Below are 26539 nucleotides of genomic sequence, written 5' to 3' on the forward strand. Positions count from 1 at the left end.
AGAAAAAAAAATGACATTATGAAATAAAAGTTGATTAATCTTTTGAGTTAAAGACCGCATATTATGCTCCTTTTTAAGGTTCATAATTATATTTAGAGGTTGTACCAGAATAGGTTTACATGGTTTAAAAGGTATAGTAAGATGTTAGATGTGATTTTAATCTTATACACTTTTTGTCAACTTAAGTGAATATTTCCTCACGGTCACCAAGCTCTCTGTTTTCTGTGATGCTTCATATTTCATTTGATGCACACCTGAACCTTGACAACAGATGTGGCGCTGTTTGACATGGTGGCTCGGACGGTAACATGTTCACCTTTGGGAGTCAGACTTTGGGAGTCTTTAGCTTTACCTCTGACGAACCCTGACTGTGGGTAAGTGACGTTACACATTTCTTCAAAAAGGCTTTCATCACACTTTTTATTACTGTCAAAGACTCCCACTGCATACGTGTTTGAGTACATGATGTAGTCATAAGGGACAGAGAACATGATAGCCACTTTTTCAAGGCATTCCTCTTTGGACTTATTCTGGATATCGTAAGTGAAGACTCCAACAGCTCCACGTGCCGAGAAAGAAGTCTTGTTGAACTGAGCTTTGCCGGATTCAGACGGGGGCAAGTGTTGGCGGCAGAGGACTCTTACAGAATCCACTTTTAGTGTACACCCTGGTGACACAAGCAAGAAAAAAAAACCTCGGAGTTAGTCACTGAAACACTTTGACATGTTCCTGATGGAGCATCCAGAGATAAGTCCAGGACATATTTAGCCTAACTTGTGCTGCATTCCAGACACAATTTTAGCCTGTAAGTTACGACTTCAAGTCATGACTCACGACTTGGTAGCATTCCAGGCAAAGTCACAACAAAGTTAGCTAGCGGCTACCTAACGCTGACGTTAGCTAGCGGCTACCTAACACTGACGTTAGCTAGCGGCTACCTAACGTTGACGTTAGCTAGCGCTAACTGATACTACCGATTTCTAGTCGGAGACATATTTTGGGCTTCATTTAATAAACATAACCTGTAGTAGTACACAATCGTATCTGTACTGTTTTGATTACAATGTGCGGAATTTATGTTTATTTCTATTCATCACCGTTAATCGCCGGTGTCTGTACACCATCAACAGGGGTCGCCATTGTTGTCTATGTGTGTTTGTCGTCAAAAACTTTAACTGGGAGTACGATCTGGTACCAGTTCACGGGTAGTAAGTTACGGGTTTGACTGCTGTTCCAGGGCACTTTCACGGGTAGAAGGTTGTGAAAACACGGGTTACGGGTTGCCTAGAACGCAGCATTAGCACAAAGACTGGACCGGGGGGGGGGAATGGACACTGTTAGCTTAGCTTTACTAAAAGAGAGAAAATACGCCTGTTAGCAGCTCCAAAGCTCCCAATTCTCCCATCTTGCAACACTTTCTCATGAACGGGTTTGAGAAATATCGTACGGAAACTTACGCACAACAGTTCTTTTGATATCCTACGAAATTAGGTGACCGCCGGCCGCTCACATGTCAGTTTAGTTTAGCTTCTTTACGGTTAAATTTAGCTGAGAAAAGGTTATTGTGAGCCGGGTACAGAGCACCGTGCAGTGAAAACACAACGGGTGCGTAGAGCCGCGTAGCGCAGCTATTTTCATTTTGGCACCCATGTTATCCAATCTTTCCGTTCATACCAGGAGCAGAGCGTCTGCGTTGGCCTGCGCACTGCAGCAAATGTTTTGGCGTCTCTTCTATTTCTTGCGCGAGACGCGAGTGAATGGGTCAAGCAAGGCAGGTAATCACATACAGGAAGACAACAGTGCAGCCGGATGCTTTACAAAAATAAAACATTTCAAAATAAAACACCCAGGTTCATGGTGATTTTGGCTGTCTTGACTTCTCACAGCGAGACACGTGATCAGGCATGCACGCACGCACGCACGCACACACACACACACACACACACACACACACACACACACACACACACACACACACACACACATCCTGTCTCTTTTTATCCGAGAGAGAGAGAGAGAGAGAGAGCCAAGAGGAGGATTGCTTTTTGATCAGCACGGAGAAATACGAGTCCAGCATAAATGGCCCGTATCTACGCTTCGCGGGCTATACGCACCCGGTGTGTCTTCATTGTTACAGTTGAGTGTACGCCAGTTAAGTTTAGACACCAAAACAACTATATAAGATTCGAAAAAAAACAAATCGTGGTTTGGATCAAAACACTCCCTAGACATGAACACCTATTTCCTGGGAGGAAGTGGTTCGCGGCGAACATGCGAGCCGTCACCAGCCCTCCGACCGCGCTAAAGGCAAGAAGCATGAAACAGCTTTTATACAGCAGCAGTCAATGTGGTTATTACTGTTAAACAAAAAAAACTCCCTTTCCAGGTTAATTAAGGTGAGCAGCTGCATCACAGGTATTAAGCAGAAAGGCCTGGAGGAACTTTATCAGAAGCAGATGCTAAGAAGGGTTGAATCTATCCTGTCAGATAGTTCTCATCCCTTACAGGCTGAATTTATCCTGTCACATAGTTCTTATCCCTTACAGGCTGAATCTATCCTGTCAGATAGTTCTCATCCCTTACAGGCTGAAGTTCAGATGTTGCCATCTGCATCACACTTTAAACTCCCAAAACTCAGAACCAACAGAACACTTGTTTGTACCGGCAGCCATTCTACTTCTTAATTCTATAAAGAACCATAGATAACTTATTGACTTACTATTTATTGATTGTTTACTGTTGTTTATTGTTTTTAACTATGCCTGCAAGGTAGGCAATCTCTGTACTGTGTGTGTGATTTGTACTATACTATCTGCTGCACAAGAACCTGCCCCATTGGGGGACAATAAAGTAACCTGAACTTGAACTTGAATTACAGAGCTTTCATTTTCAGAGATATATGTACGAGTGTTTCATGAGAACAGCCTTTTCTTGTAAGGAAAAGACATTGGTAGAAAGTTAAATATATACTCACTGCGGGTTACACAGGGTGAACTCAGAGCACTTATTCTCAATCTCAATGGTACACTCGCGATAGGTTAAACCTTTACTCGCCATGATGTCTTCAACCTGTACAGCGAGAAAGAGGATGAGGGTGATTTGGTATTGATTATAATGTCTATATAATGTCATATAGGCAGACATCTGGAGCCGTCTGTCATGTTCATGTGTGGAAAGTGAATTTTGAGCCCTTCCTCAGCTTTTTTAATTCTAATAGAAGCACATCTGTTCTGTCAGACACACTGTGGAGGTTTCTGAGGACGACAGACAGACAGACAGAGAGAGAGAGACAAATATGCCAGATGGACAGAGAGACAGACAGACAGACAGGCGGACAGACGGACAGACAGGCAGACAGACATCTGACAGATATATTTCAAATTAATTCAGTGGAGTAAAAAGTACCATATGTACCTCTGAGATGTAGTGGAGTAGAAGTAGAAAGTGACATAAAGTGGACATACTCAGGCTAAGCATAAGTAGCTTACATTTGTACTTGAGAACTTCAGAAAATGCACACTGTAAACACACGGTGGAGACGGTCGCTTGTTTATTGGACAGAATATCTGAAACTCGCCGACACTTCTGGTCTCAGAAATAATGGAGCAACACCACATGTATAACGTCTCAGGGTTTTCTGGTTCTGCTTTAGTGTTTCTAATATTTAAAAAAAGAAAAGAACCAGATTTTGATTATTACTTTGTTGTCTCATAAAACAATACATGAACAGGTAAAAGAGTCTGACTTACAGCAGCGATGAGATGATAGAGAGAGATCTGTTTGAATGCTTCTAACAGTCCAGGTGTGGTTGAGACTGCAGCTCGATGAAGGGGCAGATTGATGTTGTTGTTCAAACAGGAAGTGGTTTCATGAATCTGGTAAGTACAGCTGAGTTCTGAAAACAGGATGGGCGTAGATCCGTTAAGAGGAAAGAGAGTTGGAAACACTGAAAATGGAAAAGCTCACTCTAAGAGTCAGAAATCAAATATAAACATGGAATAAATTGTATCCAGAGCATATAATTAGAAAAAGAATTTCTAATAAGTGCACACTGTAGATGGATATGCATGCACACACACACACACACACACACACACACAAACACACACTCACACACACACACACACACACACACACACACACACACACACACACACACACACAGTAGAGCTGCCCCCTTTTTTGTGTGTGTGCGTGTTGTTGCTGTCTTATTTTCTGTCTGTGTTTTTTCATTGTTTATTTATTTTTATTTTATTTTTTTCTCTTTGTGTTGTGTGATGCGTTCCCCCTGTTCCCCCTTGGCGTTTCTATTGAATGTTAATATGGGGGGAAAAAAATGTAGTACGATAAAGAATGTAATGCTTTTTGCACTTGACACTAAGAAAAGTACTACAATAAAGTACAAAAAAAATAAAAAAAGAGGAAAGAGAGTTTACTACACTCTACAAGAAGAGTGTGGCTTAAGGTCTGAGCATAAAAATATCATAGATACATTGTAAACAATTAAAGGATGTACAAGGAAAATATTGCAATACCTCCACCAGTAGGAGAAAGCCATAGAAGAAGACTTCTAGGTCAAAGGAGAACCTATGCAGAATCATTGTAGCTATCAGCAGTCATGAGTGTTAAAAGATGTGCACCATATTTGTCACAAAGCTCAACCAAAGTAGTAGTTAAAGCTTTAACATTGTATAATCTTGACTATCAGTAGTATGGTCTAATATAATCTATAGCCACGGGATTGCTCCAGTGTCGCTGGAAATGCCACAGATGTCCCTCATTTCGGCCGGATGTCCGTTCCCTTCCTCTTTCTTTGTGTTGGCGTTCTAACCTCTAGTGGATTTATGACGACTATAGTTAACTGCTCCTCAGATCTCTGCAGGGTAAATCCAGACAGCTAGCTAGACTATCTGTCCAATCTGAGTTTTCTGTTGCACAACTAAAACTACTTTTCAACGTACACATGTTCCACCAAAACAAGTTCTTTCCTGAGGCTATTTTGCAGAGGCACCGTGGCTCCGACTGTGATTGGTTTACAGAAATGCCAATAAACCACAGCACGTTTTTCTCCCATCCAGGAATGCTGTGTGGACTAGCAAGACCTTCCTCTGCAGCGCTGTGGAGGAAGATCTGGACATGCAAGACTATTATTTTGTTATCTCATTCAAAAACAGGAACAGGTTAAAGTGTTTGACTTAAAGTGCTCATATTATGCTCATTTTCAGGTTCATAATTGTGTTTAGAGGTTATACCCGAATAGGTTTACATGGTTTAACTTTCAAAAAACATATTTTTGTTGTACTTAACATTGCTGCAGCTCCTCTTTTCACCCTGTGTGTTGAGCTCTCTGTTTTAGCTACAGAGTGAGGCATCGCACTTCTGTTCCATCTTTGTTGGGAATCGCACATGTGCAGTAGCTAGGTAAGAACTAGTAGCCAGTCAGAAGCAGAGTATGAGGGCGTGCCACGCTAGCAGCTAGGCGAGCATTATAACTTGTGTTACAAAATGACCACGTTTGTCTCTGAAGTAAAGGCTGGACTACAATAGAGCTGTTTGGAGCACTTTGTGAACAGTGTTTTCTGTTGGAGATGGTAACTCCCTTTGTGGTGGACTTTGGGCGTTTTCACTTTGTAAACCTATAACATGTACAAAAAAGATATATAATACAATAAAGGAAAGGGAAAAGGCCAAAAAGCATAATATGACTTTAAAGCAGTTCTTTGACGCTCTGGGTCGGGACGTACTGACTGACATGCGGTACAGAACGGGACAGTAAGGTTTAGGAAAAGACCCCGGTCTCTGGGGGAAAGTCCTGTGTTTTTTGACCCATGCACCCCCCCAACCAACGTCCTTATGCGGCATTTCGGTCTTTCATACTACTCTCTACTGTTGTCTCTCTACATACTACTCTCTACTCTACTGTTGTCTCTCTTCATACTACTCTCTACTGTTGTCTCTCTATATACTACTCTACCGTTGTCGCTCTACATTCTACTCTCTACTGTTGTCTCTCTTCATACTACTCTCTACTATTGTCTCTCTATATACTACTCTACCGTTGTCGCCCTACATTCTACTCTCTACTGTTGTCTCTCTACATACTACTCTCTACCATTGTCTCTCTACATACTACTCTCTACTGTCATCTCTCTACATACTACTCTCTACCGTTGTCTCTCTACATACTACTCTCTACTGTCATCTCTCTACATACTACTCTGTACCGTTGTCTCTCTACATACTACTCTCTACTGTTGTCTCTCTACATACTACTCTCTACTGTTGTCTCTCTACATACTACTCTCTACCATTGTCTCTCTACATACTACTCTCTACCATTGTCTCTCTACATACTACTCTCTACTGTCATCTCTCTACATACTACTCCCTACCGTTGTCTCTCTACATACTACTCTCTACTGTTGTCTCTCTTCATACTACTCTCTACCGTTGTCTCTCTTCATACTACTTTCTACTGTTGTCTCTCTATATACTACTCTACCGTTGTCGCTCTACATTCTACTCTCTACTGTTGTCTCTCTACATACTACTCTCTACTGTCATCTCTCTACATACTACTCTCTACCGTTGTCTCTCTACATACTACTCTCTACTGTCATCTCTCTACATACTACTCTCTACCGTTGTCTCTCTACATACTACTCTCTACTGTTGTCTCTCTTCATACTACTCTCTACCGTTGTCTCTCTACACACTACTCTCTACTGTTGTCTCTCTACATACTACTCTCTACCGTTGTCTCTCTTCATACTACTCTCTACCGTTGTCTCTCTACATACTACTCTCTACTGTTGTCTCTCTTCATACTACTCTCTACTGTTGTCTCTCTATATACTACTCTACCGTTGTCGCTCTACATTCTACTCTCTACCATTGTCTCTCTACATACTACTCTCTACTGTCATCTCTCTACATACTACTCTACCGTTGTCTCTCTTCATACTACTCTCTACCGTTGTCTCTCTACATACTACTCTCTACTGTTGTCTCTCTTCATACTACTCTCTACTGTTGTCTCTCTATATACTACTCTACCGTTGTCGCTCTACATTCTACTCTCTACCGTTGTCTCTCTACATACTACTCTCTACTGTTGTCTCTCTACATACTACGCTCTACCGTTGTCTCTCTTCATACTACTCTCTACTGTTGTCTCTCTACATACTACTCTCTACTGTTGTCTCTGTTCATACTACTCTCTACTGTTGTCTCTTTACATACTACTCTCTACTGTTGTCTCTCTACCTACTACTCTCTATTCTGAGAGACACCGACCAAGCGAAAGAGAAAAAGAAAAAGCAGTCAAGGCCAAAAGTCTGTGACTCTGTGCCAGGACTGCATGAAACTATGATTCAACTGAGCTGAGAGGGAGTGAGAGACAGAGTAAACAACATAGTGAGTCATTCTGTTGGAATACTCTTGCGTCATAGGTAATAAATAAAATGGTGAAAAGAGTCTTTAAAACAGACACATAGTGCCAAAAACTGAATTTTGAAGGACACCCACACACACACACACACACACACACACACACACACACACACACACACACACACACACACACACACGTCGTGAAGCTGGAATGGTGACCCAACCCAGTCCCACAGGTAAGAAGCAGAAGATGCATCCTCCACCTAATACCGTGCTCCAACTCCATATGCGGAGCAAGGTAAAAATAAAAAGAAGATTTTGAAAGAACACAGGGGCAAAACGATGAAGAAGACGAGGATTGTCATGCCTTGCGGAGTGGAACATTGTGTCCTGCGATAGGGAAGGAGAAAAAGTTAAAGAAGGCGAAGGCCAAAGGCAGAGCGGCGAAGGATGAGACTTATTTTAGTCCCTCCCACCGAGGAGGCCCGGGAGAGATGCGAGGAAATCATCAGAGGAGAGAGGAACCGAGGATATGTTTTAGAGGGATGAGATGTCCTTTCCTCTGAAGCATCACATGAATTTTTTCAGCTGTTTGGGCGGAGTTAGCAACTCCTTCAGATGCACGGCTTCCACGAAGGCTGCTCTCTGTATCCTCGCCTATAGCTCCTCGATGATCCCTCCTCTGTGATCCCTCCTCGATGATCCCTCCTCTGTGATCCCTCCTCGATGATCCCTCCTCAGGGCAGAAATTAGAGCTTTGAGTTGGTCTTCACCGAGGAAGGACAGAACAACTTCCGGTTCAGCTGAGGACTGAGGAGTTGATGAGCAATTAGATAGGGGCCATGAGATGCAGCTTCAGTCTCTCCGTCCGAGTCCCCGCTGTGTCTGCTTCACTTCCCCTTTGTAAGCTCTGTGACGCAGGTAAGCTACCACCCCTCAGTCTGGTGACCAATAGGAAAACAATTGGGTTATAGGAATCAGTTAAGTCACCTTTGCATGGGAAAATTGGGTCTAATTCGAGAAAAAACGGAATTACACGAACATCCACACAGGTGTTTTAAGTTATTCTGGCTGATCGTACCTCTGCTCAGATTAAAGGTGGGCCGGAGCTTTGATGGGACTTTTCTTCTTCTTCTGGCTTTCCTGCAGACTAGAAGCCTTGCGGCATATTGCTGCCTCTCACAAGACAGTTTAAATAACATTCCAAAGTATTGTCAAATTCAGTGGAGTAGTCCTGTAGCAGAGATAACATCCATGACGGCTTCCACTATCTGAAATTGATATTCAGGGGGATTTAGTAAGGATCTCAATGTTATGTTCTGTATTCCCATGTGACATAGCAACAACAACAGAGTGCTACAACAACAGTTGTCTTTCATTTTTGTATTGAAGACAATCCAAAAGTACATGATGAACAGTTTGTTTCTGTTTGCAGGTTCCACAAAGTCCATCCTCATGCTTGCCCATCTTCGCTAGGTCCCATGCAAGTCCACAATGCCTAAGTCTCAGCCTTGTCATTATTACAGAGTGTCTTCTTTCTTTGCCCAAATAGCACTGCTCTGCCTGTACCCTATTTTGAATTGAAAAATAATGATGACCCCTCTTTTCCATTTCCCACTGCCTTTGCCACACTGCTGTAAAATTTTTCTTAATGACAGACCGGCATTCAGATATCCCAACACATACCCTTAAATCAATGTCTCTTTTCAATGCCATTTTAGCTGCCTTATCTGCTGTCTCATTCCCATCTACCCTAACATAGGCAGGCACCCACAGAAATCCCACCAATCCTCCAGCCTTCTCGATCTTATACAACAGAGCCATTTGATGGGACTTTATTGGGTCGCAAATCTTTTCTACCAATAAGAATGGTAAAGGTGTCCCTAACAGCTAAGATACTCAGGAAGATGCCAATCAGTCAGTCTAAACACACCCACACAGCCCTGGGAAAAAGTCTAATCAGCCAGATTAACTGAAAACACCTGTGTGGGTCTTCAGAGACTTTAAGTAAAAGATCTGAGGACTTCTTCCATCATTGCCTCCTAATAGAAACTAGAAATACAATAATACAGTTATACAGCCATCGGTTAGTATTAACAGTGTGATGTGCAGATCTTTTGTACAGTTATTACGATTCAGATGGCTGATGACTGCAGAGCAGTCAGTCTGTGTGTGAAGCTGCAGCTGTAGTACTCTGCACTGTCTGCAGGGGGCTGCAGTTATCCACACTGTGAAAACCAAACAAACCAAACCCACTCTTCTCTCTGTCAGTGTTGCATTCCAAACTTTATTGTTGCATCGTACATAAAACATCTGATAGAAATGTAAGAACACCTGTAAAGCACAAGATCCGTGTAAACAACAGTTCAATATATCGTATAGAAAGCACATTCATACGTTCGGTCGTGCATACAAAGAAGAACGATAACACCGTGAACCTGAATGTCTCATCGGGTCTCAACACGTTGACTTAGAAAACAGGCAGCAGAGTATAGAGATATAAAGAAGTATATCAACATATTGCATCATGCAACACCAAGGAAGAACCACTATTATATATCATCGTCAGTTTGTTTCTCACAGTCTCGTTGAGGAGTGCCATAGAAATGTGATCCGTGCATTACAGACCAGAGAAATGACATGAAGGAAACTCAGGGTTTGTCCGATATGGAAGGTATTAAAGGCCCATATTTTTATCTTTTTATGTCCTCAAAATTTAAAAAGCTATGGAGTCCCTAAAGCAGGAGTGTCAAACTCAATTCCACAAAGGGCCACGCTGGAAAGAAGATAAGATAAGAATCACATCCAGGGCCAGACATGTTTAGGTTATTCACATGCTATTATTTCATGGTAAAAGTCAAGCATCTTTTATTGTATTATTGCATGTCTCATATAATCTTCTCACTTACAGCTTGGTCGACATAAAGACCCAAAAAAGTCAGCAAAACAAAAAGTAACTTAGCCATCAAAGAAAAAACAACAAAGACATTGGGGAAAAAAACGTCGTAAAACGGGCCAAAAAACATTGAAAAAAGCTACAAAAATTAAGTGGGCCAAAGTCTATTGTGAACCTAAATTGGCCCACAGGCTTTGAGTGACGTGCTCTAAAGGGACCGGGGGAATTTTATTAACCCTCCTGTTGTCCTCGGGTCAAATTTGACCCATTTTCAAAAAGTTTCTATATCAGAATTTTGGGTTTCTTTCAACCAAATTGTCAAAGAAAATAACGTGGATGGTTCCATACAACTAGTACTCTTCACAAGTAAAATAAATGATCAGTTCACTACTTTCATTGAATTTGGGTGTTTTATTCAATTCTGTAGCATTTGAAAAAAAGTGACAAAATGTTAGAAAAAGCTTCAAAAACACAGGAAAAAAATTGAAAAAAACATTGTTAAAAGTGACCAAAAACTTGGAAAAAAGTGACAACATCGGGAAAAGTGAGAGTGTGTCGAAAAAAGAACAACAAAATGTTGTAAAGTTTGAATTTAAAATTTTGACCCAGAAAAACAAAAAAGTTGCATGGGTGACGGAAAGACAACACAAGGATTAAGATACTTTTCTCGTAAGCACGCAAAAGTATCTCGTGCTTACGAGAAACCTATCTGAGTCAAAGTGGCTGCCAAGAGGAAGGTATTCATCTTTCTGAAAATGCAACAAAATGTACCTGACAGTGTGATCAACACACTTAAAGATGAGAAGGCAACTCTTGACCGATATCATGCTGTGAATGTGAAATATCAACTTCAGCCACATGAAGTTAGCAGGACTTCATTCGCATTACGCATGTGGTACAGAACGCGATATAACTCCATTTGTTTCTTAAAGTAAAAAAAGAGGTTCACTTTTTATTATCAAATGGGACATGAAGTATAAGAGCGCCAAATGTCCTGGTAAGGAGGCAGGTTGAGGCGGAGTGACAGCTCAGACACACACCGCCTGAACAAGCAACAAACAGGAATCAGAATAAGAAAAGGTGTTATTGCCACAATAATGGTGCGTTCCAGGCAACCCATAACCCGTGTTTTCACAACAAGCGCCCTGGAACGGCAGTCAAACCCGTAACTTACTACCCGTGAACTCGTAGCAGATCGTTGTACTCCCAGTTACAGTTTTTGACGTCACACACCCATTAACAACACTCCTCCATCTCCCATCCTTCCTCCCCAGAAAACATTCATGATAAATAAAGAGGCGTTGTTTTCTTCATAGGCTGTGTATTTATCTCATATATTATCTGGGTCACATTACAGTGATATATAATAAAAAGATGTATCCTGGAATTCATTCAAGACAAAACAAAAGTTACAATAATATTTTAATATATTTGACTGAAAGAGACATTGAATTCGGGGTTCAGGGTCCTTTTCATCACGGCCGTTTTGTGTTTGGATTTCTTCAGTATGTCGGGCTTCAGGTATCTGACAGCCGAATGAGAAGAAAAGAAACATTTTTTCTGTTGCGTGTTTTAGGCGTGCAACAGAAAACTCAGATTGGACAGATAGTCTAGCCAGCTGTCTGGATTTACCCTGCAGAGATCTGAGGAGTAGTTAACCATAGTCCTCAGAAATCCACCGGAGGTTAGAATGCCAACACAAAGAGAGAGGAAGGGGATGGACATCCGGCCAAAAAGAGGGACATCCGGCGGAATTTGCGTAGCAATCCCTGAAGTGGAACGTTGTCAAAATATAGCCCACGTGTGTCAAACTCAAGGCCCGCGGGCCAAATCCAGTCCCTCGCAGATTTTGATCCGGCCCGAATATATCAGTTTAGTTTCACAATAGATTTTGGCAAGCCTACTGTATAGTTGTGCGCCAATACCAAAAAGACGGGAAACTTTTTCTTGCTTTGCTAAACTCTATGACGGCTAAGGAACTTTTTTGCTGACTTTTGTAGGATCTTCATCTTTTATCTTATTAAAATCTGGGTGGGGAAAGTGAAAGAGCAGCGCTTGTCCCTCCCTCATTACCACCACTGAGGTGCCCTTGAGCAAGGCCCTTAACCCCAACGGCTCCAGTGCTCAGTGGCAGCAGAACAGACTGTGATTGTACTAGGCAGCTTCCAGGTATGAATGTGGAACTGTGTGAATGTGACAGGTCGTTGTTGCAAAATGAGAAGTTGTTCTCAATCAACTTACCTCGATAAATAAAGTTTAAAAAAAAGAAAAAAAAGAAAGCCCAAAGATCGAGGATATAAACTAGTGCCTACTCTGGTATTTCTGCTTATTGTGATGTCATGTCCTGGAGTATCTTCAAATTTTTAATCATGTTTCATCAAATTTGACTAAAATAAACAACATATTTTAATCAAAAGATGTCTAAATGTAGAACCAGGAACTAAATATTTCTTTGAAGTTATTTGAACTTCACTGTGTAACGTAAGTCTTGAAGTGTTTGAGTCAGTGACTTGCAGATGTTTTACTTAAAGACCCATGGTGGGTCTCAAATCGCGCACTTCTGTACTTATACTAGCTATTTGAGTACACTCAAAGTGTCACTCGTCGAAGTGTGGTCAATGCAGTGCACTACAATTACCCGGATGGTGCACTCATAACGGTCAAAAAGTTGAGTGTGGATCGATGGACACTTTCCACACTCAACGGTCGCCATCTTGGCTACGTAGCGGAAGGGGCGGAGCTAACAAAAGGTGAAAAACTTTCGATAATGGCGGCCGAATACGCGACAGCGAGACCCACGAGTATTACAAATGTAAGTTGAACATTAGTCTTTTTGCTATACTTGTATAACATATAAGCTACCTGTTTATGTATATTTGGTTAATTTTGCAGTCGGTGATGATTTTTGTACCGTGAATTATAACGTTTATTTGTACCGTAATTTGACGTGCTATCAAGCTAGCTTTAGCTAACCTTAGCTAGCTAACAGCGGCACAGTTTAACCAAAGAAGTTACCGGTACTTCTATACTCTTTGGTTTAACCACTGGCAAATAAGTTATAACCTAGCTAACGTTACATGTGTTGTGGTATACGGTTGTTTGTTGTGTTAAACTATCGTCCTCACTGTAGACGATTTTAGCGTTAGATGTGTGATCTTGTAGATATACATTAAGCTGCGAGCGTTAGTAGTAATGTTACAGTACGTTAATGTATGCTATTTTATAACGTATTAACAGTGCTGTTTCTGTCCTGATCTGACTTATATAATCGTTAGGGACACGGACGTGGCAGCCGTCAATGCTGCCAACTTGAGGGAAGTCCTCCTCTGCTGGAAGGCGAACGACCTGGGGGAGGAGAGAGAGGATTTCCCTGCTGGTCTTGTGGACAGCACGGTGCACAGTGGCATAGCAAAGACTCTGGCTAAACCACTGGCTAAGCCAAAAGAGGAAGACAAGGGCCTCGATGACGGGTCCCCAGCCATGGTCACACGCCGTGCCGAGGATGTACCATTAAAGGATCCCCCTGGAGAGTCTGAAGTCCACCCTCATATCACTTTCCCCATCAAAGTACAGGGCCAGCAATGAATAAATAAAAAATAGGATCTATTTAAATGTCTATTGGGTTGCCTCTGCTTTCACTCTTGTATTGTCACTGTAATTAATAGCTATTGCAATAAACACCCTTATATAAACATATAATATGACTGTTTTCTATGTTAACTTTATGTCAGTTGGACACCATTTGAATTACATTTTTGGTTATTTTTTACAATGAATTAAGAGCAAAAGTATGAATATCATCATACCGGTAAGTTTACGGTTGCATAAAACAGAGGGCAAAAACAAGCAACAATAAAAACAATCACATTCATTTTGATGAACAAAGCAGAAATGTATTTTTCACGAGTGACAACAGGTGGTGGGAATGCTCTGCCCTGGGTACAATTCACAATTTCACAGAAGAAGAAGAAGGAGGACTGAGATGCTGTGATTGTCATTTCGGGTAAGTACATAAGGCAGTGCGCGATTTGAGACAACACTCCCCCTTCGAATTTTACACACTATGCAAGTAAGCACGTAGTGTACGAAGTGCACTTCAGTTAGTACACTAAGGGAAGTGCGCGATTTGAGACACACTGCCAGTGTGTAACGTGTTTCAGTCCCTGAAAACAAAAAAATCTTTGTATATTTTCTGGTAATACTCTGCTTTGCCTTAGACATCAGACACCAGCAAAGTCTGGAATCCAACACGGTCTTTAAGATTCATTTAACCTGATTTTGATAAACAGTCCATTGGTCAGTCCCTCCAGGATTTCGCGATGTCGGGGTTGCGCCAATTCACGCGAATTCAACCAACCCCTGTGAATTCGGTGTGACTCGCAATTTTGACCAATCACCGCAACTTTTCCCGCAAATTTGACCAATAACCGGAGTTTCCCACGACTTCAACCAATCCTAGCAGTCCCACGTGCCAGACTTTGTATCAGTACTTGACTCTGAGAGCATGCACTGAGAGTGTGCACTCTGAGAGCTGGCACTGAGAGCGTGTACTGAGAGCGTGCACTCTGAGAGCGTGCACACTGAGAGCATGCACTGAGAGCCACTGACCAAGCAGGAGTGAGAACGGGCCAAATTCATTTCCTTGTTTCTGACGAGACGTGTGTGACTCGAACATCTCACATTTACCAACAAAACGTACAGCGAAAGACGCTGCAAAACATTTCAGACTGTCCTGCCAACCTGTATACATTTTAACATCAATGTACGCTGTAACGTTTTTTCACTATAAAGTCGCTGAAGCGGCTGCTGTTTCAATCCTGTCGGCTCTCTGCAGTGGGCGGGGCTGTTGCTCATTTCCCCCCACGACTGACGCCCGCACACACACACACACACACACACACACACACACACACACACACACACACACACACAGACACACATACACACACACCACACACACAAAAAGACACGCACACACACAGAATCACGCACACACACACACACTCACACACACACACACACACACACTTACACACACACACACACAAACACGGTGGATGCAGGAAAAAACGGAGATGAGACATACAGGATGACCTAAATTGTGGACAGCTATGCTAGTTATTGTAAGTGCAATGATAAGTTAAAGTCCTATAAGTACTTTATCGAACCGTATGAATGTGTGTCCCAGGCCAGGATAGGAAATTAACTAACAATGTAAAGATCAACAAGCCACTGACACATATGTTCAAATTTGATTCATTCAATAAATTATTATTTTTTGTCTTAAATCCACCAGCCATTTTCATATTATACCAATATTTGCAGCATCCTGAGCCTTTTTGGTAAGGTTACTAGGAAAACTCAGCCCAGAGTAGTTTTATTCTCCCCAAAACAAGTTTCCTTGTATATACAGACTATACAGAAAAAAAAAAAATCACAACTTTTTTTTGCAACTTTCACTTCAACTTCATTGCAAACAACATACAAAAGACATCGGAATTTTTCCATCCATCTTCGTCCGCTTATCCGGTATCGGGTCGCGGGGGTAGCAGCTCCAGCAGGGGACCCCAAACTTCCCTTTCCTGAGCCACATTAACCAGCTCCGACTGGGGAATCCCGAGGCGTTCCCATGCCAGGTTGGAGATATAATCCCTCCACCTAGTCCTGGGTCTTCCCCAAGGCCTCCTCCCAGCTGGACGTGCCTGGAACACCTCCCTAGGGAGGCGCCCAGGGGGCATCCTTACCAGATGCCCGAACCACCTCAACTGCTCTAACAGCTCTACTCCGAGCTCCTCACGGATGACTGAGCTTCTCACCCTATCTCTAAGGGAGACGCCAGCCACCCTCCTGAGGAAACCCATTTCGGCCGCTTGTACCCTGGATCTTGTTCTTTCGGTCATGACCCAGCCTTCATGACCATAGGTGAGGGTAGGAACGAAAACTGACCGGTAGATTGAGAGCTTTGCCTTCTGGCTCAGCTCTCTTTTCGTCACAACGGTGCGATAAATTGAATGTAATACCGCACCCGCTGCGCCGATTCTCCGACCAATCTCACGCTCCATTGTCCCCTCACTCGTGAACAAGACCCCAAGGTACTTGAACTCCTTCACTTGGGGTAATCGGAATTTTTATCCAAAATATATATATATATATATATTTACAAAAGCTCCCACAAAATCAGGCATTTTGGGCTGCAACAATCTCAAAAAAGGCAGCAAAATCCTCGAGGGATTGGTGTTTAGTTGTTCATTATCAAAATCTGTGTTGCCCGCTCACAACGTGTCCTTTTTCATGAATATTTACCACCACTATCAATTCCAAGTATTCCTTTTGACTTGAAATTTTACATTTGCACTTGCATGAACTGGGGTAGAAGCTCCATATTCAGGCGCCATCTTGAAATATGTTAGCCAGTAAGGGACATACAGGACATACTGCTCCGCCTTTCACGTTTTCCCTGTCACATGATAAACTCACAGGTGCTGCTAATGCTACTAATGGGTATCGTAGCTTCCCGGCCCCTGCAAGTTTGAAGAAGGAAACATGGAGGACCACACGTATTGAAAATCCAAATTTCAGGAATAGGAGTCTTCTTCTTCTTCACCCAGAAAAAGAAAAAGGATATTGAAAAGAGCAAGAGACCGGCTTTTTGAAGCGTGAAGGCTACTGTAGCTGTAATACGTACTTTGAACTGCGTGGCGCGAGAGAGCTGATTGCGATATATGATCTCAACGCTAGATGGGAGAAATTCCTACACATTGGACCTTTAAATAAGAAGCTCAATATTTGCGTCATGTCTCACCCTGAGCTTTAATTATGAAGCCATTAATAAGAGGAGACACAACAACGTGGAAGTACATGAGTGGAAATGATGCGGTGTGCTTAATTAAAAGATTGTTTGAGGGCACAAGGTACAGGCACAGGTTTCCTCTCTGAGGGAGTATCTTCATCCTGCTGCCTGATCAAACTGTGTTAATCTTCATTAATTAAAGAGTAGTTAATAATTAATCAGCACACACAGACACACACACACACACACACACACACACACAGACAGACTCAGACACACACACACACACACACACACACACACACATACACATAAATATTGAATAAAAATCCACGGCACTCATCTTTAAAAAGAAGGTGAAATACCCTCATTATACCTGTCACATAGTGACAGTAAAATAAGATTAAAAACATCCCCTCGGTGTGTTTGGCCTTCAGGAAGTTACAGAAAAGGTCTGCTGCAGGTATTTAGCAACCCGTTCTCATTCCGAACTCGTAAAATAAGGACGTTTGGACAGTGGCTGTCAGCGTCTGATGTGACGAAAAAGGCGTCTTTCAGCGTATTTGTGTAACGCACTGGGGAGAGCAGCAGTTAGATAGGATTTAGCGAGTAGTATGTAAGGGCGAATTTCCGCGTATGGAGGTTGGTTGGGGTGGTGGATGGGTCAAACAAACACAGGACTTTCACCCAGGAGAGCGGGGTTCGCGTCACGCTTGCTATAGTCGCTTTTTATTTTCCTCCCGCGTGTCACAGAACCGTAAGCCCACCCACGACCCTTTCCTAAACATAACCATCCCGTTCTTCCCGCATGTCACAGAACCGTACGCCCACCCACGACCCTTTCCTAAACATAACCATGCCGTTCTTCCTGCTTGTCACGGAACCGTAAGCCCACCCACGACCTTTTCCTTAACATAACTGCGTCAAAAGGGACGGCAATAGTCCCGACCAAGCGCGTTTACTTATAGCGCTAAAGGGACGGCAATAGTCCCGACCAAGCGCGTTTACTTATAGCGCTAAAGGGACGGCAATAGTCCCGACCAAGCACGTTTACTTATAGCGCTAAAGGGACGGCAATAGTCCCGACCAAGCGCGTTTACTTATAGCGCTAAAGGGACGGCAATAGTCCCGACCAAGCGCGTTTACTTATAGCGCTAAAGGGACGGCAATAGTCCCGACCAAGCGCGTTTTCTTATAGCGCTAAAGGGACGGCAATAGTCCCGACCAAGTGCGTTTACTTATAGCGCTAAAGGGACGGCAATAGTCCCGACCAAGCGTGTTTACTTATAGCGCTAAAGGAGACTTTTAGCGCCAATAACAACGACAAAGGCACCTGACCAAGCGTCCGTATTTTACGAGATGAGTGTGAGAACCTGTTGTATTTAGCAATCAGGGTCAGCCAATCAAACACAGTGTTCAGTCAGTCTATCCCAAATAATGAATACGGTCAGCAGGGGGCGACGTCCTCAAGAGTCAAAATAAGGGTGACGTCTCCACACAGAAAAATACAGCACAGCCATGATACAGGTGATACTGAAGAAAACAATAAGAAGAAAAGAAAAGACAACAGTATTTTGTATCGATGTGAAACATCTTATTAGTTTATTTTAGGCAGAATAAATGTTTAGTGAAACTATCGAGTACGTTTACATGCACACCAGTGACGGACTGGTAATCTGGCATTTGGGCAGATGCCAGAGGGGCCGCGGGCCCTCATGGGCCGTTTGGGCCGGCCGGCCAATCAGAGAGCCGCATGATTGGGCCATGCGGCCACTTAATTGTAAACAGCGGCCCATATAATTTCTCTCGGCCCCCTTTCAAGCATAAATAATAAAGTTCTTTGGCCAAACGATAACCAAATTTGCCAAAATCCTTCACACCTACTAATAGCGTAATCTGATCAGTATATATACCACATGAGTCTCTCAATATCACAGTCATGGTTACCCTCTACAGTCACGAACTTTTACATTGGTCTCTATTATTTTGTAGCAAAATTACTTATTCAGATAAGATGTTCAAAAACGTAAACGTGCATGGCTTGAAATAAAACAAATCTACCTGCATTTCTTTTATTTGAATATTTTTTTGCAAAAGTTAAAATGAAGCAATGCCTTCTGGGAATTTCAAGACAGAATCGAGTAGCCCGCGTCTGCGTCTTTATATATACGGTCTGCCTCAGAGTGGTTGTTGGAAGTTGAAAATTGGAAGTTGGAAGCTATACTGTTGACAAAAAAATTAATCGAGGCATCAAGCGACACAAAGGGGGGGCAGAGAAAAAGAGAGAGAAATATAAGAGAGCACTGTTGGCTGACGTTGAAAAATGCTCCAAACTGACTGATTTGTTTTTAAAATCAAGTGCAGCTTCAGCTAGCATTAGCGCAAATACTGCTAGCATGTTAGCGACACATCTGAGCCAGCACACCAGGGAGAAAGACAGGACAGTGAGGAATATGAGGAAGAGGAAGAACAAAACGAGCAAGAGGAAGATGAAGAGATAGACATGGATAACGAATCTATGGAACTAACCAACACAGAACAACAAGCCTGCTGTGGGTATGAATGTGGATTACCTGAAGCAACAGAGATTGAGACCAATGCTGCAGGAGGGAGTGTAGGTACAGTAAAGTTGGCTACTTCAGAATATTATATTATTATGGAGCGGCTGGCTCTTATTTTTTATTTTTTTTATATGTCTATGTTTTGGTGCAGTTGTTTCTAGTGTTGTATCTGATGATTTATAACTTTGACTTATGTTTAATTATGCCTACATATATTCAATTTAAATGTATTCCATATTGTACTATGTTATTGAGGTTATGGTGAGAGAGTTGGGGCCCTGTCTATAAGAGAGGATGCAGATGCTGGGTCTGGAACAATGACAGGAAAGGGGTCCTGATAAGTATACGTCCTGGTAAATGTGTATTCTGTCATTCTATGGCGAATAACCAGTTTAGGCACAGTCAACTAATGACCTTGGAGAGGCCTACAGGAAACCTATGTTCAACAGTGTATGGGAACATGTTTGTTACAAGATTATGCTATGAGGTTGATTACATTAGCAGAGGGGCCCCAGGAACACACATACACCCTCCCACTTTAGGTCATACAATGCATAGAATATATACCCTGTGTTAACAGCAGAACGGCAGAACGACTTTTTGGAAGAATTCGGGTTGGTCGTTCTCCAAGCTCTCTGCAGGAGTTTGTAAAATTGATGCTGAATCTTTGCTTGTAATAAACCTTTTTATAATCAAGAACAGTGTCGGCGGATTCCTCTTCATACAGCATCACAGCATTACTATTTAAGACACCACACTAGCATGGGAGTTTGCGTTCACCATTACTGGGGCTATCAAAAGTGTGTGTTCTTTCGTGCGTCAAAAGTTCTATCTGCATCCCCACCGGTGGGCCGCTGGTGGCATGAAATGCCAGGGCCGTTTTTTGTTCCCAGTCCGTCACTGATGCACACCAATATTCCCAATATGCTGCAGGTCATGTAAACAGAATATTCCGGTTGGATGTTCAGAATAAGACCTTTTTCCGAGTATAGCATTTTCCGATTAAGACAGGGATAAGACATGTCTGCGTGGATTGAAAAAAAGTGACAATAAACTCGGACAATGTGAAAAAGGTGTCGAAAAAAAGTGATTTAGAAAAAAAAAACTCCCCAAAAGAATTTCTCCAAATAAAAAACAAACATGAAAAAGCAACAAAAACTCGTAACTTTAAACGTAAAATTAAATAAACGTAATAATCAGTACTTTTAGGGTGTATAGAGCCAGCATATTTCCACATGTAAATGGGTGAATTAAACTAGAGTGGTGATTGTTGGAACAGTTGAAAGATGAACCAAGACGGCTTTTACACTTTTATACAATAATAATGTGAGTCTGTCAGTGGCAAAAACAGCACTTTTAGTAACGTTAAATCGTCAGTCTGCGTCCACTAAAAGTTCTGTTTTTGCCGCTGACAGACTATTGAGACTATACAGAGTATACAGATTATGGAAAAGATCCCTACAGAGATAATCCTTTTAGTTTAACATGAAACAGCCCCAAAATCACCATCACCAAACCCACCAGACTCCATGTAAATAAACACTACTTTTATTATCTTAAAACACACTTCATTCAAAGTGGACAGAAACAAAATAAAACTATCAAAAGCCGTCTTGGTTCGTCTTTCCACTGTTCCAACAATCACCACTCTGGTTTGGTTGAAATAAACCCTTAATTCACCCATTTACATGTGGAAATATGCTGGCTCTATACACGCTAAAAGTACTGATTATTTACATGGAGTCTGGTGGGTTTGGTGATGGTGATTTTGGGGCTGTTGCATGTTAAACTAAACGAATGTAGTAGTTAAATGTAGAGTTGCAGTTCACCACTGTGACCACAGGAGGGCAGTGAACATTCGTCAACATTTTGTATTTAAGAAATAAATCTCGGACCATGTTGTTGAATTTCAGAATTTATTTTCTTTCAGACCTAAGTGATGAAGTATACACACACACAGTTATTAAATGAATAAACATACACAGATTCAGATGTATAAATATTAACTAATGTCGAGAAAAAAACGTGACATTATGAAATGAAAGTTGATTAATCTTTGAGTTAAAGACCTCATATTATGCTCCTTTTTTAAAGTTCATAATTGTATTGTATTACATGGTTTAAAGGTATAGTAAGTGATGTTAATTTCATCACGGTCACCGAGCTCTCAGTTTTCCGTGATGCTTCATATTTCATTTGATGCACACCTGTACCTTGAGGACAGATGTTGCGCAGTCTGACATGGTGGCTCGGACGGTAACATGTTCACCTCTGTGAGTCAGACTTTGGGAGTCTTTAGCTTTACCTCTGACAAACCCTGAGTGTGGGTGCGGGACGTCACACATCTCTTCAAAAAGGCAGCGAACACTCTTTTTATAATAGTCAAAGACTCCGACTGCGTACTTGTTCGAGTACAGGATGTAGTGATAAGGGACAGAGAACATGACAGCCACTTTTTCAAGGCATTCCTCTGTGGACTCATTCTGGAGATCGTAAGTGAAAATTCCAACAGCTCCACGTGCCGAGAAAAAAGTCTTGTTGAACTGAGCTTTGCCAGAATCAGACGGGCCAAGTGTTGGCGGCAGAGGAATTTTACAGAATCCACTTTTACTGTACACCCTGGTGACACAAGCAAGAAAAAAAAACGATCTGAGTTAGTCACTGAAACACTTTCACTTTGACATGTTCCTAATGGAGCATCCAGAGATAAGTCCAGGACATGTTTAGCCTTGCTTATGCTGCGTTCCAGACACAATTTTTAGCCCGTGAGTTACGTCTTCAAGTCACGACTCACGACTTGGTAGCGTTCCAGGCAAAGTCACGACAAAGTTAGCTAGCGGCTACCTAACGTTGACGTTAGCTAGCGCTAGCTGATACTAGCGATTTCTAGTCGGCGACATATTTTGGGCTTCATTTAATAAACATAACCTGTAGTAGTACACGATCGTGTGTGTATTGTTTTGATTACAATGTGCGGAATTACTTTACGTTGCCTATTTATGTCTATTTATTTCTATTTCTCACCATCAATCACCAGCATCTCTATAGCATCAACAGGGGTCGCCATTGTTGTTTATGTGTGTGTGACGTCAAAAACTGTAACTGGGAGTACAACGATCTGGTACCAGTTCACGGGTAGTAAGTTATGGGTTGACTGCCGATCCAGGGCGCTTTCACGGGTAGAAGGTTGTGAAAACACGAGTTACGGGTTGCCTGGAACACAGCCTTAGCATCGCACGAAGACTGGACCGGGGGGGGGGGGGGGCACTGTTAGCTTAGCTTCACTAAAAGAGAGAAAATACGCCTGTTAGCAGCTCCAAAGCTTCCAATTCTCCCATCTTGCAACACTTTCTCATGAACGGGTTTGAGAAATATCGTACGGAAACAAAACAGTTCTTTTGATATCCTACGAAATTAGGTGACCGCCGGCCGGTCACATGTCAGTTTAGTTTAGCTTCTTTACGGTTAAATTTAGCTGAGGAAAGGTGATTGTGAGCCGGATACAGAGCACCGTGCAGTGAAAACACACCGGGCGTGTAGAGCCGCGTAGCGCAACTATTTTCATTTCGGCGCCCATGTTATCCAATCTGTCCGTTCATACCAGGTGCGGATTGTTCGCGTCGGCCCGCACTGCAGCGTTTGTTTTAGCGTCTCCTCTATTTCTTGAGCGAGACGCGAGCGAATGTCTCAAGCAAGGCAGGTAATCACATACAGGAAGACAACAGTGCAGCCGGATACTTTACAAAATAAAACATTTCAAAATAAAACACCCAGGTCATGGTGATTTCGGCTGTCTTGACTTCTCACAGTGAGACGCAATCAGGTGCGCACACACACACACACACACACACACACGCACGCACGCACGCACGCACACAGAGTCAACCACAGTCACACACAGACCGAGACACACACACACACACACACACAGGCCGAGACACACACACACACACAAACACACACACACACACACACAGACACACACACACACACACACACACACACACACACACTTACAGGCCGAGACACACACACACACACACACACACACACACACACGCAGAGACACACACAGAGACACACAATCACACATCCTGTGTATTTTTATCTGAGCGAGAGAGAGCCGAGAGGATTGCTTTTTGACCTGCATGGACACGAGTCAAATACGTGTCCGGTATAAACGGCACGTATCTACGTTTCGCGGGCTATATGCGACGCTTACGCACCCGGTGTGTTTTCTTTGTTACGGTTGAGTTTCGCCAACAAAAAGTTAGCGTCACCAGCGACGCCAGTTAAGTTTAGACACCAAAATGACTAGATAAGATTCAAAAAAAAAAAAACGTGGTTTCAATTAAAACATGAACACCTGTTTCGTGAGAGGAAGTGGTTTGCGGCGAACATGCAAGCCGTCCACAGCGCCCTGAACGCAAGAAGTATTTTTATACAGCAGCAGTCCATTACTGTAAAACAAAAAACTCCCTTTTCAGGTTAATTAAGGTCAGCAGCTGCATCACAGTTATTAAGCGGAAAGGCCTGGAGGAACTTTATCAGAAGCAGATGGTAAGAAGGGCTGAATCTATCCTGTCAGATAGTTCTCATCCCTTACAGGCTGAATCTATCCTGTCAGATAGTTCTCATCCCTTACAGGTTGAATCTATCCTGTCAGGTAGTTCTCATCCCTTACAGGTTGAATCTATCCTGTCACATAGTTCTCATCCCTTACAGGTTGAATCTATCCTGTCAGATAGTTCTCATCCCTTACAGGCTGAATTTATCCTGTCACATAGTTCTCATCCCTTACAGGCTGCCATGTATCACACTTTAAACTCCCAAAACTCAGAACCAACAGAACACTCTTTTGTACCTGCAGCCATTCTACTTCTTAATTCTATAAAGAACTATGGATAACTTATTGACTTACTATTTATTGATTGTTTACTGTTTTTTATTGTTTTTAACTATGCCTGCAAGGTAGGCATTATCTGTATTGTGTGTGTGATTGTGTGTGATTTGTACTGTACTATCTGCTGCACAACAAATTGCCCCATTGGGGGACAAGCTTTAATTTTCAGAGATATATGTGTATATGAGTGCTTCATGAAAACAGCCTTTTCTTGTAAGGAAAAGACATTGGTAGAAAGTTAAATATATACTCACTGCGGGTTACACAGGGTGAACTCAGAGCACTTATTCTCAATCTCAATGGTGCACTCGCGATTAAGTGCATTCAATAAATCCATGATGTCTTCTAACTGTAGAGGGAGAAATGGGATGAGGGTGATTTGGTATTGATTATAATGTCTATATAATGTCATATAGGCAGACGTCTGGAGCCGGCTGTCATGTTCATGTGTGGAAAGGAAAGGTTGAGCCCTCCTCAGCTTTTTTAATTCTAATAGAAGCACATCTGTTTTGTCAGACACACTGTGGAGGTTTCTGAGGACTACAGAAAGACAGAAAGACAGACTAACAGACAGACTGACAGACAGGTGGACAGACAGACAGAGAGAGAGAGAGAGAGAGACAGACAGACAGACAGACAGAGAGAGAGGGAGAGACAGACAGACAGAAGGACAGACAGACAAAGAGACCGACCGACCTACTGACCGACCGACCGACCGACTGATGGACGGGCAGGCAGGCAGACAGACAGACAGACAGAGAGAGAGAGAGAGAGAGAGAGACAGACAGACAGACAGACAGACAGACAGACAGACATTTGACAGATACAGATTAATGTAGTGGAGTAAAAAGTACCATATGTACCTCTGAGATGTAGTGGAGTAGAAGTAGAAAGTGACATGAAATGGAAATACTCAGGTTAAGTATAAGTAGCTTACATTTGTACTTAAGAACTTCAGAAAATGCACTTAGGGCGCTTTCACACCTATAGTTGGTTAGACTCTGTGCGATTCGACACCGCTGTTAACGCACATCACACGGTGGAGACGGTCGCTTGTTTATTGGACAGAATATCTGAAACTCGCCGACACTTCTGGTCTCAGAAATAATGGAGCAACACAAAATTTATAACGTCTTGGGTTTTCTGGTTCTGCTTCAGTGTTTCTAATATTTTATAGAAGAAAATAACCAGATTTTGATTATTACTTTGTTGTCTCATAAAACAATACATGAACAGATAAAAGAGTCTGACTTACAGCAGCCATGAGATGATAGTCTGTTTGGATGCTTCTAATAGTCCAGGTGTGGTTGAGACTGCAGCTCGATGAAGCGGCAGATTGATGTTGGTATTCAGACAGGAAGTGGTTTCATGAATCTCGTAAGTACAGCTGAGTTCTGAAAACATTAAAACATTAAGAGGAAAGAGAGTTGGAAACACTGAAAAATTGAAAAACTCACCCTAACAGTCAGAAATCAAATAGAAAAATGGAATAAATTGTATCCAGAGCACATAGTTAGAAAAATAATTAAACTTTCTAATAGGTGCACACTGTAGATGGATATGCATGCACACACACACACACACACACACACACACACAGTGGAGCTGCCCCCATTTGTTTTGTGTTTGCATTTTGTTGCAGTCTTATTTTCTGTCAGTGTTTTTTATTTTAATTTTTTTTACTTTGTTTTGTTTTTTTCTCTTCCCTGTTGTGTGATGCGTTCCCCCTTGGTGTTTCTATTGTATGGTAATATGGGGGAGAAAAAAATGTAGTACGATAAAGAATATAATGCTTTTTGCACTTGACACTAAGAAAAGTACTACAATAAAGTAAAAAATAAATAAAAAAGAGGAAAGGGAGTTTACTACAGTCTACAAGAAGAGTGTGGCTTAAGGTCTAAGCATAAACATGTCAGAGATACATTGTAAACAATGAAAGGGTGTACAAGGAAAATGTTGCAATACCTCCACCAGTAGGAGAAAGCCATAGAAGAAGA

At 42.2% G+C, this 26539-nt stretch overlaps 1 protein-coding gene, 1 long non-coding RNA gene and 1 pseudogene across 2 annotated transcripts in view; 1 reads left to right on the forward strand and 2 right to left on the reverse strand.

Moving 5' to 3' along the window:
• Nucleotides 1-25907, reverse strand: part of LOC116048216 (bryoporin-like) — a 59631-nt gene extending 33724 nt beyond the window's left edge. The window contains exon 1 of the mRNA XM_035994496.1: nt 25841-25907. The gene's annotated coding sequence lies outside the window, so the exon portion shown is untranslated. The remainder of the gene's footprint in view (nt 1-25840) is intronic.
• Nucleotides 80-25896, reverse strand: LOC116048182 (annotated as a pseudogene).
• On the forward strand, nt 5020-7347 carry LOC118493713. Its single transcript, XR_004895669.1, has 3 exons — nt 5020-5154; nt 5436-5438; nt 7337-7347. It is a non-coding gene; the product is annotated as an uncharacterized LOC118493713 (long non-coding RNA).
• Nucleotides 25908-26539: the final 632 nt, after the last annotated feature.

This window comes from Sander lucioperca, chromosome 2 (genome assembly GCF_008315115.2).
Source record: "Sander lucioperca isolate FBNREF2018 chromosome 2, SLUC_FBN_1.2, whole genome shotgun sequence".
Classification (NCBI taxonomy): domain Eukaryota; kingdom Metazoa; phylum Chordata; class Actinopteri; order Perciformes; family Percidae; genus Sander; species Sander lucioperca.